General features: G+C 34.0%; 1 pseudogene; it reads right to left on the reverse strand.

Moving 5' to 3' along the window:
* Nucleotides 1–16,125: 16,125 nt before the first annotated feature.
* Nucleotides 16,126–18,382, reverse strand: LOC119513412 (annotated as a pseudogene).
* Between the last annotated feature and the right edge of the window lie 912 nt (nucleotides 18,383–19,294).

Here is a 19,294-nt window from a genome sequence, read left to right on the forward strand (position 1 = left end):
TTTACAGAAACTGACATTTTTATTAAAGCTGTAGCAGCCGACCCTCTACAACGTCATCATTCTCATTCAATTACCTTTCCTCTCTGCTTCTCTCTCCACTTCTTTCCCACCAGCTTTCTTCATTCTAGTCTCTTCTTAATTTCATGACTTCTGCTCACTCATAACTTTTGTTTATTGTCTTAATCTTGTTTCTCTGCTCTGCTGTTCCACAGTTGCTATGCAGAATACCCCCCAAATTTGGTTCCACATACCAAACTCCTCAAGCTCTCATATCTGATTGAGCTATTTAATCCCTTCTATGAGACCAGTATAGAAAACTCTTATTTGAAATAGGCATAAGATGCTGTCTGTAGACTCCTAGTGGTCTCTCAGATACTTCCAAAGAGTTTGAGAAGTAATAAGAAACAAAACAAAACAACAACAACAAAACAATCACAATAATGCTGTGAGATTTGCTTTTTTCACTTTTTGCACAGATTGTGCAAAAACAATGATGTATAAAATTCCCAGAGACATAGGATGAATAAAATCAGTTGCAACAAACTGTATTTGTAGTGTTAGTCCCAGGAGTATTCTTTATAGCCATTATCTCTTAGTACAAAAATTCCAGTTTCACTTATAAATGTCCATGGAAAGGCAGTCATAATTATTGATGTTATTGAATTTCAACAATCATGCACATTTAAAAATATTTTGTTTAACAAAATGAAAATTACTTAGGAAATACTGCTGTATACTAACATCATAATTTTCTGGAAGAAAAACACTTATGTGATTGAGTTGCAGCTAGACTGTCTGCTTTTTAAGGGAACACTGTTTTTACTTGGAGGAATGAGTGTCAGACAAACTATGATTATTTAGATTTGCATATTTGAAAGACATTTCTTAGAAAATAAATGAAGTGAACCTGTCACTTCAAGGAAAACAACCATAGTGTTTGTTGCCAGTGATAAAATTTGAGCTTTCGAAAGAAAATTAGAATTTTGGAAAATATGTGTCTACCACCAGGAGGTTGACAGCTTCCATTTGTTTGCAGAACTTTCTGATGAGATTGTTTGTGATATTAATGAAAGTGATTTCTTGATATCACATAATGAGCTGTGTCAACATTTGGAAAACCTACATCCCTTAGTGAACCAATGTTGTTTGAAAGACCAATTCACGGTGTTATAAAATCATGTATGGGTAAAAGGTCAAAAACATACAAAATGTTCCAATGGATTTTAATGTAACAGAGTCAAATAGTTATTTATTTGGTTTCAGATTCCACCTTGCAAACAAATTTTAAGAAATTAATGCTTGTGGAGTTTTAGTGTAACATCAAAGGAGAATATCCACATTTATCCAAAAATGATATTAATATACTGCTGTCTTTTCTTCCTGAGGCTGGATTTTCTTTGTATACTTCATCTAAAGCTACCAACTACAACAGTTTGAATTCAGATGAAGATATGAGAATCCAGCCTTTCTATCAAGCTATTATAGAGATTTGCAAAAACTTAAAACAATACCATTCTTCTCACTTTTTTGTTTTGGAAAATACAGTTTTTCATTAAAATTGTTAATTCATAATAGGTTTACTAAAGTACTTTTTATATCACTTGGTAAACATTTTTTAAGTTCTCAGTTTTAAGTTAATATTAAATAGAGAAAACCTACATATACAAAAGTTCCTTGGTATCCTCAATATTTTTTAAAGTAGTTTTATTGAGATAAATTCACATACCACACAATCTATCTAAAGTGTGCAATGTCTTCTACAATATTCACTGAGTTGTGCTTTCATCACCATAATCAATTTTAGAACAATTACATCCTGAAGAGGGTTCACTATATTACGAGACTATGAGACCAAAATATCTGAGAACTCTCCTATGAGGGATGTTCCTTTCTAATTTTAAAATGCTAGTTGTTAATGACTATCAACAAGATAGTGACCAAAATTTGGGGGTTATTCTGCATAGCAGCTGTGCTCAAGGAACTGCCTGCTACTGCTTTCATTAAGAAAGAGCAATGGAATTGACAACCATTTTGAGGAATTCAATACACTGGGAAAGCATATAACTATCTAAACAAACACTCTCAATATCTAGCCTTTTAGATAACTTAACATTCTTCAAGGACTTTTTCAGATCCAAATTCTCCCCAAATCTTTCTTCTGTTGTTGTCTTTGTCTGTAATTACAATGAGTGATGTTATTGAGGTTTATTAAGTCTATTAATAAGTATCTGATTCTTAATTTTCTAGTGCTTTTCTGCATTTATTCAACATCTCATTCTACTTCTCTGCTTTTGAAAAAAAACATCTACCTAATCATGTGTGCTCTTATAAATTTGTTCATCTGGCAAACTAGGATGTAATATAGACATTTAAGACTATTCAGGTTATCTTATTTTGCCAAATTTCTTCTATAAATCTGAGTTTTATAAATAACATATTTTATCTGACAATGGTGGAGTAATTTTCTTACTTCAACTCCTTGTAATTTATGTTAACTCTTTATCAAACTATCTTCTGCTATGACCAATTTTTCAGAATTGTTTGATAAAAATACTATTACCTCATTTTAAGGAGCTTTATATTTGACAGTGTTTTGAAGGGAGAATTTATTTAAATTAATCACTCACTTAAAACTTTGTTATAAGCCTTACTGATATTATTATTAACAGATTAGGAAATAAGGGTTCAGATAAGGAACTTTTATCAAGGATAACCTAGATGACAATATGGAAGAATCATAATTTGAACTTGAACACAAGATTTATAGTTCAAATGTTCTGCAATTACCAACATGTTTTAATTTCTTTCAAATAAAATAAGCCATGCTTAAGTAACCCTCACATAATAAAGAGAATTGGTTTCTTCATAGAACCTTCTGTAAATAATGGCTGATTTTTGAGTGAGAGGCTTAACAATTACTTTCTGATTGATGACCTTACTGAATATATAATGAAAACTCTTTCTTCCTCCCTCTCTCTATCCCTGCTTTCCTCCTTCCTTCATTCCTTCTTTTTTTTTCCTTTTCTTTTGTCAATTTAGATATGTTACTCACAGAGGAAGAAAATTACACAGATAAAACATTTACTGAGAATTTATGGTAATCAAATATTTATGATAATTTAGTGTCACTAATTGGTGTATCAGTTTCATTAAATAAAAATATACTCATGGGCAGCTTATTGTATTCTCAATAATCCTCTCTACTAAATATTTTATAAACATTTTGGAGAAGATAAAATTAAGGCCCAACAAGCATAAAACCTTCCCCATGATCATATGGCCAGCATTTGTGAAGATATTTTCTCACTCCAAATTGAGTGTTCTTTCAATTAGGTAGACCCTTTAGTAAAAGGATGAAAAGCTTCTGCACTAAAAGATGGGAAAATTGTTAGCTGGAGAGTTAGGAAAAAATACTCAATATAACCCGTTAGCTGAAAAACACATAGCATAGTTTTCAGTAGCTAGAAAAATGTATATTATATCACTACACTCAAGCAGCCTTGAATTATTTTTAAACCTAAAAGTCCTTGTTGAAATAGCTTGCTGTTGACAAAAGTTTTGCTCTCTGTTCCTAGAGACCTTCTAAGAACACCATATGGTCAGGCAATCAACACCTTCCTCTTCTTGAAAAACAAGATCAAAGCCTGAATGAAGGGAGGATCTCTAAGATAACAGACTATTCTGACCAGATTTTCCTCTTCTATTTTTTTCTTTCTCTTTTTTTTTTTCTTTTTCCTTCTGTTTTCTTTTCTTGTTTGGACTATAAAAGCTCAAATTGCTCTTCTCACTCCAAACTAGTCTTGGAAAGTTTTCCTCCAGTTCCTTATATGTGCACCTGTAATAAAACTCACCTTCTCACCAAGACAGAGACTTGTTTCTCTGTTTGATGTGTGATCAAGTGGGCCTAACTATTAAAGACTGTGTTTTCTTTAATGTGTAGCAATTTGGTGACAATGGCAGGAGCCCTGCTGCTTTCAGTGCAGCCCTCATCCATACCTGTCAATGGTGGGGCTCTCCTGGACTGCTTGGCTCTGTGTCTAGCCGCTGCTTGTGATTTTTTCCAGGAGGACTGGGATTGGAGGGCCCAGGTGGAGGCATCTGCCATAGATGGACACCAGGCACATCTGGATGAAGGTAACTTTGTAAAATGACTTTCTCTGTGCTGGATAAGTGTGTGATCTTTTGTTTGTCATGCTTACTTTGTTTCCATTTGTTTTAATTTGCCTACTGTATAAAAAAGGCTATTGAGTTTATCCTGGGTCTTGCATGCAGACTTGGCTGGTTTCAGCCTCACTACCCATGACCTGGATTTATGGTTCTTCTATTGATTTTGTGCAGTTACAGTTTGCAGTTGAGTGGAGAACCAGTTGTATTTTAGAAGCTCCTACTCTGATGTTCTGTCTTCATTATTTCTGTTGGCAATACCCAACCATGGGAAACTCTCGAAGTGTGCCAGCTACATCTCCCTTGGAAGTATTCTTAATTATTGGTCTAATTTAAAAAGCATCATTTAAAGCAGGAATTGTTAGTACATTATTGAAACTTATATTGTGTGCCCACAATATAAGTTAAGTAAAAGGGCAGAGTGGCCAGGAAATGGGTCCCCTGACCTCCAAGTGGTTATCCAATTAAAGATATATTGCAAGAAAAACAAGAAATTAGAAGTGCCCTATATTCAACCATTTGTGGGACTCTGTAAAATAAAAACATTATAAAAGGATTTAATTTATTGTACCTTGATGATCCAGGGGTAGCTACACAGGTAGAGTGTGTTGCAACAAAAAAGGAACCTATAGAGGAGACCTTAAAACATCATGAGGTATTTAAAAGGAATGACCTCCCTGTCTCATACCCACAGTGGTGTGCAATTTGGAAAGGGTGCAATTGTTTCTGGGCAGGGTAATTTCTAATGTGTCAGGTCTCTTTGAGAGTTAATAAGGAAAGACACTCTCAAGGAACTCTGTTGGTCCACATACCATTTTCAACATCTGACTACTTAAACTCCAGAAATTGCAGGCCCAATTACAGGTCTGATCCAGACCAAATGAAAATACTCTGACACAGATCCAGAAAGGCTAGAGAATATTAAATATTTAACTCTAACTGGGGACTTCAAGTAATTCTCTGTTTTAAACTTAAAGGATACTTTCTTTTGCATACCTGTCCTTTTGAATTCTGAGAAATATTTGCATTTCACTGGAAGGACCCAGACACTAAAGTTAGAGGCAACTACAAGGATTTCTAGAAATGGCCAGTTTCTGCCACATCTAAATCTCAATTTTGAGCTCAATGTCGAATCTTTCTATGCCACTGTGCAGGGTACAGACCAAAAAGATCTTAAATTTCTTTGGTCTCTATCAAATATCCCAAAGTGACTACTGGGAATATTTCTCCAGCATTGTTTACAAAAGATTTTCTGATTTCTAGATAACTAGAACGTTGTTATTTTGGGAGAAGTAGCCCTTTAATGGACACTTCTTTATCAGGGAATCTATAATTTCCATAAATACTAATATCTTTCCTTGAGTCAAGGTTATTCCATTTTATTCTCCCCAAATCCACTACTACCAAATATTGTTTTTTCCCCTCAATTCATGCTTCAATCTCCTAAGTGAATGTGTAAGTTATTATCATGTTGGGCAAAATAATGAAGTTGAAAATAACTATGATGGTGCTGGCAAAAACAATATAATAATTTATTGAGTTTTTGAATTGCCCAGAGCTCTATTAAAAGCTTAGTGCATATTGTCTATTTTATCTTCAAAACAGTACTCCAATCTCTATTTTACTTTTGAGGACCCTGTTAATTTAGACTAGTAACTTGTTCAGAATAATACAGCTTAGAAGTAATGGCTTAGAAACTCTGGTTCTTTGGTTCTAGATCCCATGCTACTATTGTGACATCTTTAGTAGAGATTGAGATTTAATCCCAGACACAAATAGTCTTTACTCCTTTGTTTGGTGAGCGCTCTTCCTCCAGAACCTTGACAAATTTGTTTTGTTTGGTCAAAAACCAAATGCCAGAATTCAGTCAAATGTACAAAGGTACTGCTATTTTCTATTCTATGCCCAACCAGCCAGTCTGGCAGTGGCCAGTCTCACACAGAAGACAAGTGTCAGCTTTGGTCAGTTCTGCCTCAACCGCAGCTGTATTAGTTGCAGGGTGGCTGTGTTGTTTGCATTGAGAGAAATGCTATGTTCATGAAGCTGTGCTTCGCTATAACGAAGTGCCATGTTTCCCACTTCCTGCTATGTGACCCTAGGGAACTCATGCTATTTCTGTTATGCCCAAGTCTGGCACTGTGAGACCCCAAATCCTTCCAATAAATTCCGTTTTTTACGTTAGTCTGATTTGCTTTCTGTTCCTTGCATTCAGTAATAAAGTGATAGACTCTGCTTGTACTCAACAGCAACTTTGAATGTTATGACAATTATGTTTCTCATTTTAAGGGCCTGATTTACAGTGTCATAAAGAAGCTAAACACAATCTCTCACATCTATCTTACAGGCTTTGGCTGAGTGCCTAAGATACAAAAAAGCAGGTTTGATGAAACAGAAGGGAGATTAGATAATGGGTCTAGACAGCTTGCTGAATTCTTATTTATCTACTTGTTGAGAAGAGTTCATAGTGAGAGTGATAAGATATTTTCACAAACATTGAAGCAATCTCTGGGGGTTACATATGTTGAGCATTTGGTCCCAAGTGCTTGCAGATACTTTATCACCTTAGCTAAATGAGAAGTATTAGCAAATGTTCTCTAGGAGAGTGTTGCTGGGAATAAGGCACCCTAACAGCTAAGCTATTAAATTAGATTCATAAGGGCTTGTTTTCAATTAGTTTTTATAAATACCTACATTTCTAGATGTTAAAATTAATTACAAATTTGGAACTATCTAAATATATTTTAGAGATAAGCTGATTACACAGAGTTTAAAAGTATGCTAGCCATTTCTGTCTAGTTGCCTAGACTGTCTGGTTTTTGAAAACTAAAAATTTATCTCATTCATCACGGAAATGCATCTTCTGGCATATAGTAGCTATTCAATGGTACATTGCTGAATGGATTCTAGATAAGCTTGAATAATAGAACAGTGTGTTCAGTACATAACCACAATGTATTTTATTTGCCTCATAAATATATCTCATATCCATGTCCTTCTCCATTTTTTTGCCAAATCATCCTTATCCATAGTGGACTTTTAAATTCACCTATCTATAGACATTTTTGCTTTCCTGCTGTCTATATCATTATGGCTGCCAAAATAATTTTAAATCATAAATATAATTATGAAACCTCCTTAATTAAAAGCCTTCAATACTTCATCACTGTTCAGAAATTAAGACAAAATTCCATTACATGCCAATAAAGCCTTTTGATGCCTGATCACATGCCATTTTCAACATTACTCTTTGTGCACTAGCCCCACTAGCCTTCTGATGGACCTTGGATGAGTGTCCTCCTGCCTCCACCCTACACTTACCATTCTTCTGCTCTGTTCATTTTCTTTAGATAATAAACTCTTTTTATTCTCTCAGATATCAGTACAAGCATCATTTTTTCATAATTTTCTGCTCATATAGTTTCATAGCATCTATTTAATTTTCCTTCAAGCACTTACTAGACTTGGAAATTACTTAGTAATTTGTGATTATTTTTTGATCCCTGTTTTTCACTAGAATTTAGGCTCAATAAGATCAGAGGCCATCTCCATTTTTGCTCATCATTTTATCTCTAACTTCTGGTACAGCACTTTGAATACAGAAATAATTGCTGACTGAAAGAATCATTGAATGACTAACTTCCCACGTTTCAACTGAATTAGACATCCCAAATAGATGGTTTGAAAGGAAAAGCTGTCTTTTTATTTGAACAAAGAAATAAACAGCATCAACTTTCTAATCCCGCTATTCACTCACTCTGGTCTCCAGAGTATGAATTTGTGAATTTTATGCATCAGATTTTTTTTTTTATTTGGGACAAATCTACCTTAAAGTGGATGATTCTTACATAGCTCCTTAAGAATAATGACTCCTCTGGTTGATCTCCTTTTTCTAGGAAAACCAGAGGCATACTATTGACTTTTAGGGATTATTCCAAATACTAGGAAGTTAACAACAATTAAATAGGCCCAGATCTATGACCAGAATCTAAATCTTATGTAATATTGTCTTCAAGATACTTCAGTAATTTTTAAGAATGAAAAGATGGAATATTGAGTTTGGGCATTAAAGAAAAGCCAAACTTCAAATAGATGATTTGGAAATGGTGAGCCTGATTGTACAAAAATCTACTTGATAAATCTAAACTTCACAGAAAGATATTTAGGGGAGAAATTACATTCAGCAAGCATAGATATGTTCTGAAATAGAATGCAAAAGTGACATAAATATTTCAAGTAACCACTTTCAGAGACTATTTACTTGCATCCACAAGATCTTTCTCTCACTAAGTTTTGGGGAAGACATTCTAAAAAATCTGTTTGTTTGTTTTTTTTACTTTTCTAAAGGTCAAAATCAAGAAAGACAAAGGCCTACATAATAATTTCAGATTAAAGGAGACTAAAGAAACAAATAATATCAGCTAGTGTTTTAAAAATTTTATAATATTTAGAGGAAAAGAAACAGTGTAAAGGACATTATTGGACATGTGTTAAAGTCTATAAATAGGGAGTGGGTTCTATAGCATTGGATTAAGGGTAAGTTTCCTGATTTTAATAATGGTAATGTGGTTAGGTGAGAGAATGTTCTTGTTTTTAGTAAATAAGCACATATATATGAGAGAGTAAAATAGCTTAATGTCTCTAACTTATTTTTAAATGATTCAGAAAAAGTAATACATATTTAGAGATAGAGAAGAAAAAGAGAAAAAAAACAAGTTAAAATGTAAAGAGTTGGTGAACATCGTATAATTCTTGGAAACTTTCTGAAAATTTGAAATTATACATAATCAACAAGTTGAAAAAACATTGCATAGAAAATTATTTGGTCTATAATATGCCTGTAATAAATGGAAGCTCCTAATAAATAGGTTGTCATAAGTACCTTTTCATAAATTCTATCACCATCTGATTAAAAGAGAAAATTAAATCATCACATAGCTCTTCTTGTTCATCACTTAGCTACTAATCACAAAGCACTATTAAATAATAATTTGCAAAGTTGACACCACTCTTACTTCCGCTCCTGCATTTTTGTTTGAGTATTTATTTTAACATATTGCTGTATCAATACACAATAACCATATGAAAGTATAGAAAATAAAATATTCATGTTAAAATAATGTTTCTAGGTAACTAACAAGTAAAAATGAGATTTCCTGGTTAATTAAAAATTAACAAATAATTTTATGTATTTTTAAATTATATATTTTATTGCTATTTACTTCAAAAGAAAAATAGGTAATGATATTTTGCCTAACTTTAGAGATTTATAGGCAATTCTCTATAGACTACCTATATAATCCAATCAAATTAAATTGCCTTTAATAGTAGGTGAATTTGCACACACAAACACACATATTCAAATCCACCCACAAGATTATCGGATCTGAGAAATGAAAGAAAGAAAGATATTTGTACTAAATAAATGTTTCTTGCTCTTAACTCCTGGTCTCAAAGTAAAACATTATAATGATTTGGGGGATATTTCCTCATGAATGCTGTATTTGTAAATGTCTATGAAATATTACTTTCAAGACTTGACTATTTCTATTCCTCCAATTTTATCTGCTTCATTTGTTCTTAATAAATAATTTGAGAAGGGTCAAGGTGGTTTACAAAGAGTCATCTGCACATGGAAAATATGTCCTGGAATATTTCAGCATGACTAGTTGGGGTATGACTTCTTATATAGCTCCCTTACAAATATTTATTTTGTCAAGGATAAATTTCTACTGTCCTTTCTGCCCAGAGCTATCTCATCAGAAATAACTTTTCAACCTTTCTTTCTTAAAGAGACACAATTTTTACTGCTTGAAGCATTCTTGGAAGATTATGAATACTGGTACAGCTCTGACATATTATGCATAGTAAATAAAATTATAATTAGTCTTCTAACCTTGAACTTCAGTATTTTCTGCACCTCTTTTATCCAAGGGAATTGACAGAATGAGGCATAACTATATTATTTAGGGAAAAAACCATCATACATTGAGTGACACTTACTGACCTTTTAACATATTAGCTCCCAAGTTAGAGAAAGATATATCCTGTATAAGGTGTAGCATCCATATCCAGGTAAAATGAATATGCAATTGGATTTTAAAAATTTTGAGGGCTCGAGTAACAGTTTACTAATAACAATAAATGATAATAATATACATAATTTTATTTCACTATTTTCCCACAAAATATTTGAGGCTGAATGTTAATTTTAGTAAGCATGATTATTTTTATATCAGACAAACTATACATGTCCTATGGCAGGTTTCATCTTTTAGTGACTCTGGGACTTTGAACAGATTATTTTAACTCTCATTCTCTCTCTCTATCTGGCTATACAGATATATGAGTATAGATAATCTGACTCATAGTGAACATGGTAGACAATAAAATATCAGTCTTATTACAAATAAGTGAAATAAAATAGTACATACATATATTTATGTTGTATTTATCTTAGATATGTATTTCCCTTTTAATATATGAGTGTCTGCATGTGTATTAAATAAGCATATACTCCATCTATATGAATATATATATGAGTTTATATGAAAATTTCACATTCCAGAGGTGAATAATTATATAATGCTTTACAGACATATAGGGATTTGCAATTTGAAATTAATTAGGTTGATATCTCAAAAGTGTTAAAAATAAAATTGTTATATATTTCTTGGAGAGCACAGCTCTTAAAACAGTTTTTTTTCAGCAGAAGCAGTTTTTCTGGACTATTTTTCCTTAGACATGGGACTTTTAGTAAAATTATGCATGATTAAAATCATATTATAAGTAGTTTGATTAGTGTTTGCCAGTAATTGGATGGTGTGATTGTTCATATCATGTGTTAACTTGGATAGATTATGGAATCCAGTTGTTTGGTCAAACACTGACCTAGTTGTTGCTATGGAGGTATTTTGTAGATTGGATTAAGCCTCTATAATCAGTTGACATTAAGTGAAAGAGATTGCCCTCATATGCAGGCAGCCCTTGTCTGATTAGTTGGAATTAAACTTGCTAGCCTTTGCCAGCCCCCATGATCATGTGAGCCAAATTCTTAACTTATATCTCTAGATGGATAGTCAATAGGTAGATAGATAGTTAAAAATTATTGATATATGTTGTTAAAGTATAGAGTATGGATTATATTTATTATGATGATGATATAATTAAATCTCTCATTGATTATGTTTCTCTGGAAAATCCTAACTAGTGTATCTGGCTCTTAACATAAAACACTTTGGCTAGTCAGCCTGCAGAATTGTGGAGTCCTGTCTGTGGGACAGAATTTGACAGAGCTTAGAAATCTTGCAGGATGTCATAAGGATCACATGGGAATTATCTTTGATTTTCTGAGGTCAAGCACTGTTGACTAGAGAAATTATTCCAAGGTAGATTTGGGCATATTGCAATCTGCTTCTGATTATAATTATCAGAAATTTGCGGTTGTGACTCATACGTATTAAGAAAGAAAGAAGGGAGATCCATCTTCAGTCTACACTCAGAGTTGGTACATTTCTCCAGATCACCAGACCATGGGTCACTATGGAAGGGAATGAGGAACAAACATGCAAAGCACAACATGGAAACTGATGTCTGAAGGATTTATAAGATAAACTCCTTTAGTAGATGTACACTGCATCTGAGCTCCTGAGTGTGCATAAATTGGAGATGCTTCCAGCAGCAGGAATGTGGGTTGGAACTGGAAAAGTATACCCTATATTAGTGCAAATGCAAAACAAGGTATAATTAGAAGAGACAATCAATGAATGCAAAAAATATATACATATTGAATTCACAGGTTATTCCTTTTCCTATTGTGTAGTATAGGTCATTTTAAATTTCCTTTGCTATAATTTACTCTTGCTATTCCAAAGCTTAATGAAATGTAAACAAAACAAAGAACTTTGCCTTTTAGGGCTCAGATAATCAAGCAACAAAGCATTTAAATTTAAGAGTAAATAAAACAAATAACATTACTCTGAAAGAGAGCTATTGCTTGCATGAATGATGGACTAACCACAACAGACACACTCTACTGCCAAAACCAACAAGAAAACTGAATAAAAAGATATGACCTACTCTTTTCCATCATTGCAAAGCCATCACTGTGAGACTGAGAAGCCTGAGAGAGTAAGATTTACAGCAAGCCAGTTTTCTTCCTGGAGATAATTCTCAAACCATCATGCCGGAAGGGGAAAGAGAACAGAGCTAAGTGGTCTTTAGCTGAGAATAAAATTCTATACTAGGCTTTAATGACGGTCAAAGTGGCTAGAAGGTTTGGGACAGAGTAACAGAAATACGGGAATGAAGAAGAAATATAGAATTTTGCAAAGGGCTAGACTGGGGTATTTGTCTCAGTACTCTTATGTATATGAGTGGAATGAAAAATCCACAGGGTCAGACATAGAAGTCCTCTAGGGAAAAATAATTAGAGAGCAGTTATTATATAAGCTGAGGAATTTCTGGAGCTTACACAGCATTGTGAAATTTTCATGTTCCCATGAGCCAGAATGAAGAGAACTCATTGAAAGCAGGGTAGTACGTAGATTCAAAGATTCGTAACTTGTAAGATGGTCAAAAATAGCAACCAAAGTCAAGGCCACTCTAGACCTGCCCTAATCAATCTTAAAATCAATCTTCAATATCATCAAGGTAGACTTTAAGAAATTGCCTGCCAGAACAAGTTTCAGTTAAGAAATAAAACAAAATCCATTATTTTATATATGAAACTCATAATGTCAATGATCTGAGAAAAATGTTAGGTATGAAAAGAAGAAAAATGTGACCAATAATCAGGAGAAAAAATAAGTAAGTAGGAAAAAGGTAAAATACAATGCAATTAGAAGACAATGATATTAAAACAGCTATTATAAATATACTCAATATGCTCTGTTTATTAAGAAATATGTACATAATTAAGAAAGAAATGAAAGATATAAAAAGTACCTAATAGAATGTCTAGGGATGAAAAATAAACTATCCATAATGAAAATTTTCTGTAAAAGATTAAAAGTACATTGAAGAAATATCAAATAATCCAAAAAGGGGAAATAGAAATTATGAAAATAAAATCCAGACCAAAAAACTGCTAGAATAAATAACAATATAAAACAAAATCATTTATATTTAAGTTAAACTTGTGATTGTAGTTTTAGAAAGGGAGAGGAGCAAAAATATTTGAAAAAATAATAGCTGGAAAATTTCTGAAATCATCGTAAATTGTAACCTATAGATACAATGAAATCTAAAAAGTATAAATGCAAAGAAAACTACACCAACACAAATAATAATTCGGTTGCTGAAAATCAGTGATAAAAGGAAAATTTCAAATCACCTGGAGAAAAAAAAGACGTTATCTCTTATAGATGAACAAAGATAACTAACTTCTTGACATAAACTATTATATAAACTAGAAGGCAATTAAATAACATCTCTAAAATGCTGGTGGTGGGGGAGTAAGTCAACCTAGAATTATATACTATGTGAAAGTATCTTTCAAAATGAAGAGAAAAAAACCTTCTTTGTACAATGATAAAATTGGTTGCCAGCAAGCCTGCAATACAAAATGTGCTAAAGAAAATTTCTCAGGTGGAAGAAAATTCTACAAGATGAAAACTGATCAACACAATATACTAAAAACATTTAATATATTGAATATGTGGGTAAATGTCATTGCTGCTATTTTCTGTCATTATCATCAACCTCAACAAAGGAAGGTAGGGTTGGTTTAAAATTCACAAGGCAGTTAATGGAATTCACCATATTAAGAGAAGACAAGATGGATGCCTTCGTTAGATAATTTGACAGAATTCAATGATCATTCAAGATGGAAAAAATACACTTTAAGCAAATGAGGAATAAAAGGAAACTTGCTTGACCCAGTAACAGGCCTCTATATAAAGCATGAAGCTAACATATGCAAAGCATAATACCTAAATATATTGTAACACATTGAATGGTGTCTTCCAAAAAAGTTAATCCCCAGAACCTGATTTGGTAAAAAGGTTTTGGTGGATGCAATTTCAGTTAAAAATCTTGAAATGAGATCATCTTAGATTAAACAGGTGGGCTCTAACTTCAGTGACAAGTATCCTCATATGAAGCATACAGAGAAGACATACAAAAGAGGAGGAGGCAATATGACCACCGGTGCAGTGGTTGGAGTGATGCTGCCAGAAGTCAAAGAATGCTGACAGCTACTGGAAGCTGGCAAAGCCAAAGAAAACATCATCTCCTAAGGCCCCCAGAGGGAGCATAGTCCTGCCAGATTTTGGACTTCTAGCCTCCAGACTGGGGAAAGAATAAATTTCTATTTTTCAAAGCTTCTCAGTTTGTGGTAATTTGTTATGGCATACATAAGATACTAACACAGATATCCACTTCTATTCAATGCTGTGTTGTCCATCTTAGCCAAAGCAATATGTCAAGAAATAAAAGGTTTATAAATTGTAAAGGAAAAAGTAAAATTGTCTTCTTTTTTCCCAGACCTTATGATCATATACATAGAAAATCCTTAAAAAATTCTTGTAAAAAGTTACCTGATCTAATAATTAAGCTTAACAAAGTCTTAGGATATGATGTTAATATCCAAGCCAAATTTTAATTCTATAAACTAGCACTCAATATTTGGAAACTAAAATTTAAAAATTAATGTAAAATATCAAATAACATAAAATATTAAAAATAAAATTTGTTACATTATTATACAGGAACGTACACAACATTGCTAGAGAAACTTAAGACCTAAATAAATAAGAGGTATACCACATTCATGGATCAAAGTAGTCAATATTGCTAAAGTATAACTTCTTTCCAAATTCATTTTTTTAATTTAAAAATCATTGAATACACAAAGTGAAAAACTGTTTCAAATACAAATTCAACTCACATTAAAAAAAGAAAACCAACAATAACAAGTAATACCTTCTAAATTACTCAATGGGTGACGGAGATCCACAGTCCTTTATTTGAAACTCTAGAGGCCAGATGTTTCAGAATTCTGAAAGTTTCAGATTTTAGAAAAGTAATTCAGTGCTACATAACCCCCCAGGAGAGTCTGTGGCAGAACCCTATAATCAAACACATCATGATTTCTGTGGCAAAATAAGAGAACATTCACACTAAATGGGATGAGTAGATTCAATGTCAGTTAAGATTAGATTTTCAAGCAAATGAATTTCATCGCCAAGCTTATGAAAAACATTTAGTTTTCAGAGCTTTGGAGATTTTGGAATTACAGACAAGGGAGTGCAGACCTTTATAAATTTATATGACAAGACATGAAAAATCCTCTCAACAAATGACCCGTTTTTACAAGAGAAAAAACAGATAAACTTACAAATACATTATACATTAATGTGGGTGCCTTCTCTTTCATATTATTAAATGTATATCTTAAATGCATATACATGCTAAAAGTACACAGAGCACACTTAACAGAATTTATAAGAGTCAACTGTTATTAAAGACAGAAGCACATTCCTGACTGTCAAATGTGCAGTAAAATTGAAAATGGGATTAAAACAACTCCTTATTACACAAGGAAGAGCACTTGTAGAGTGCAACACAAGAGATAGGGTTCATTCTTCAATTCCAATTTTATTTGCAGCAGTCCCTTCCACAGAAGCAGAGGTAGACAGTTAATGTGCATGTTAGCTGAGGTTTTCTTCTCTATATACCATACCAATTTTGCCCTTATGCGGAGACAAGGCAGGGCACAGTGATGCTCCTAAGTAGCTGTAGTATTTAAACAATTCCATTGACTTTTTATAGACTCCTATCTGTTAGGAAGTTAAAATTAACCAAAATTGAAACATTGTGCTTGTAAAATCATGACCAATTTCTGATCATATCTATTTCTTCCATTGACTGATGCCTGAAGAGTAGTTTCATGGAAGAGAAACAAATTTCCAACCTGTGCGGAGACAACTTCTTTAAGTTTGGTGACAGTGAACAAGTAGCAGATCACTCTGTTAACCAACTCCAAGTTTCATCATACTACTGCCATGTTACTCATTTGCTTCATGAATAATTGTGCTTAAATGGTCAAGATAGTTCAAATTTTCTTCTATCATTTGTGCTAAAGTCTCCCCATCTTGAGGAATTACCATGCATGACAGGGGAGATTCATGTTCTGCTGAAGTTGGGGACAGCCATGCTGATGCCTGAGGGGTTACTGTGCTTTCTAGACTGGATCCTGTAAGGAATTGGGCAGCACTCTGTGTGCAGGTGACTTTATGGAGATGCCATATTTCTTTCCCTCCATATTTTCCCTGCATAAACATGGCAGTATTGTCAGCTTCTTTGATGTTGCTGAAGGCCATTTCCACCTTTGGGAGTAGATCGATAATCTGCTTACAGCCGAATAACTTGCTCAGATGACCAAATAGCTCCTTGAGGACATGGTCCTGACTCTGCACAGTGTGTACAATGATCTTCACCATCTCCATGCTGTTTCTGTAGAAGTGATCTGAAAATCTGTGCTTTAACTGCTTATACAGATCAATGAAACACTGCTCCAGAGATTCCATCAAGTCTCCCTGGTATATTCCACAGGTGTTCTTCTATAGCTCCATGATTTCAGTGTGCAGAGACATGACCTGATCCTCTAGGTAGCCAATGACACCAACTCAATGCAGTGAATGGCCTTTTCTTCCATTTCCTTCTGTGCTTTTAACATTTTTTCTGAGGATATCCCATAAGTCATCTGCTCACTGTATCTCCCCAAGTCAAGCTGAATGCTTTTGTGAAAAAACTCCAATTTAGCTTTCAAATGCTGAGATGCTGAAATCAAAGTGTTCTTCATTTTTGTCAAGTTAGCATTATATCCAAGACTTAACATTGCTACTTTCTGTCCCTGAAAGAGCCTGCTGTAGTCTTCTTTTAGTCCAGACACATAGTACACTGTATCAGCCCATACTTGATGCAGCTGTATGTCTGGTGGCTGTATAATTGTTGTCCTGCACAATATAATTCACACAGTCAGCTAAACTTCTGGAGGCAAATGGCCTTTCATATACAGTCTTACTTTTATCAAACAAATAAACCATATAGCTGCCACAGCCTCTTATTCCACTAGAGCACATTGAGAAGCTGGTTTCTGAGGATCCAGAGAGATTCCTGTCTCTGAAAGAAGCTCTTGAGAACCAGTATTTATTCCAGTTTCACATTCAATACAAGACTGTAGCAAATAAAGACTTTCATCAGGTGGCAACAAAAAAGAAATAATCTCTGCAGAATCATATTTAGAATGTGTACTATCTTCAAATTCAGAATGTGATCCATTAATACAAAACATCATGGCTGCTTTGAAGCAAGATCCATGGGTCCCCTCCTCTGTTAAAGATCCCAGTTTTCTGTGTGTTCTACTATTAAACTACAAAAGCTATTTGGTTGAGGTCAGTGGTACCTAAACTGAACTCCTGTCATCCACTCTTCACAAGCATATATATACTTTGGATCCTTCTTCTTAATCATGCCAGGCAAATGGCTGCAGATGATGCAAAAAAAAAGGAAGGCCTATATCCAGCAATACATTCCAACACCATGGTCCTAAAGTTCCAATAATCAACAGTTATTATGTGAGGCTTATTCTCAAAGAGCTCTGGGGCCAGATACTACAATTTTCCCACAAAAGACGTACAAAGACTTGCTTGATCAACATCTTCAGCATATCCCAGATCAATTGTTTTATGCATTATCTTCCCACCAACATCCTGAAGAACAATGTTTCAGGTTTTAGATCACAATGTATAATTTTGGTTTTGTGCAGATATCGAATCCCAGCCTGTATATCACTAAATAAAGAAAGTACCTGGCTTTCTTTAAGTCCACAGAAATTTTCTGGTTTTTTTGAATAGCTTCCGAAGATGTCCTCCAGAACAGTATTCCATCGCCAGAAGAAGCACATCATTAATCAAAATATTCAATTCCTCAGGAACATCACAGGCCTTTAAAATATAGAGATGGTTCAACTTCTTAATGATCTGGATTTCATGGCACCATCAGTCTCTTTTTTTTTGGTACTTAGCTCTAGGTGACAAGACTTAATTGCTATCTTGTGATGAAGTTCCCAATGCTGGTATAGGCAGAGTTCCCAAAGCCGCCAATACCCAGCCAGCCCCACATCTCCAGGGGCCCACCTGCACCCAGGCACAGCCTGGGGTGGGGGGGGGGTGCTCCATGGAGCAGGAGGGGAGGTTGCCGATTCTCCCAAATTCATTTTAGGTTCACCGCTGTCCCAAAGTGCAAGAGGCCTTTAATTTCTTTTCCAAATTGAAAACATGATTCTAATATTTATATATAAATATAAATAACCTGGAATAGCCAAAACAATTTTGAAATAGAAGAATAAAGCTGGAAGACTCAGACTATCTGATTTCAAGACTTACTATAAATACATAGTAATCAAGTCAGTGTAGTATTGGCATAAAGATAAATGTACAAATCAAAGGAACAGAGTAGAATCCAGAATTTGACCCACATGTATAAAGTCAATTGACTTTTACCAAAGATGCCAAGGTAACTGAATGGACAAATATAGTCTTTGTAAAGTGATGCTGTAAAAACTGGAAATAATATAGTTGATATAGATATATAGATATAGATACAGATACAGGTATAAATACATTCAACATTTACTTCAAACTGTGAATCTACATTTCATGGCAGAAACCATAAATACTAAGAAATGGGCTGGCTTAAACAATAGAAACTCATTGGCTCACTGTTTTGAGGCTAGAAAAAGTCCAAAACCAAGACAATGGAAAGGCAATGCTTTCTCCCTGAAGACTGTGGTATTCTGGGACTGGCTACTGACAATCTTTGTAACCTTGGGTTTTCCATTCCATTGCAATGCACATGGCATTGTCTTCCTCTTTCTCTTCCAGCTCTGGAGGGCAGACTGCAAGTTGGAAATCAGTGAAGGTGATGATGGAATCCCCAGGAAAAGCTAGTTGCTTGGGGTAGAGAGAAATTTTTCTTTCTAACTGCTGAAATAATCAGTTCTCCCTTTAAGGCCTTCAACTGATTTGTTGTGGAGACTTCTCTTATTGCTGAAGGCAATCTCCTTTGTTGATTAAATGTAATCAGTTATACATTCAATTAACTAATCAACGAAATATGCTAAAAGTAA

The sequence above is a fragment of the Choloepus didactylus genome, chromosome 2 (assembly GCF_015220235.1).
Source record: "Choloepus didactylus isolate mChoDid1 chromosome 2, mChoDid1.pri, whole genome shotgun sequence".
NCBI lineage: Eukaryota > Metazoa > Chordata > Mammalia > Pilosa > Megalonychidae > Choloepus > Choloepus didactylus.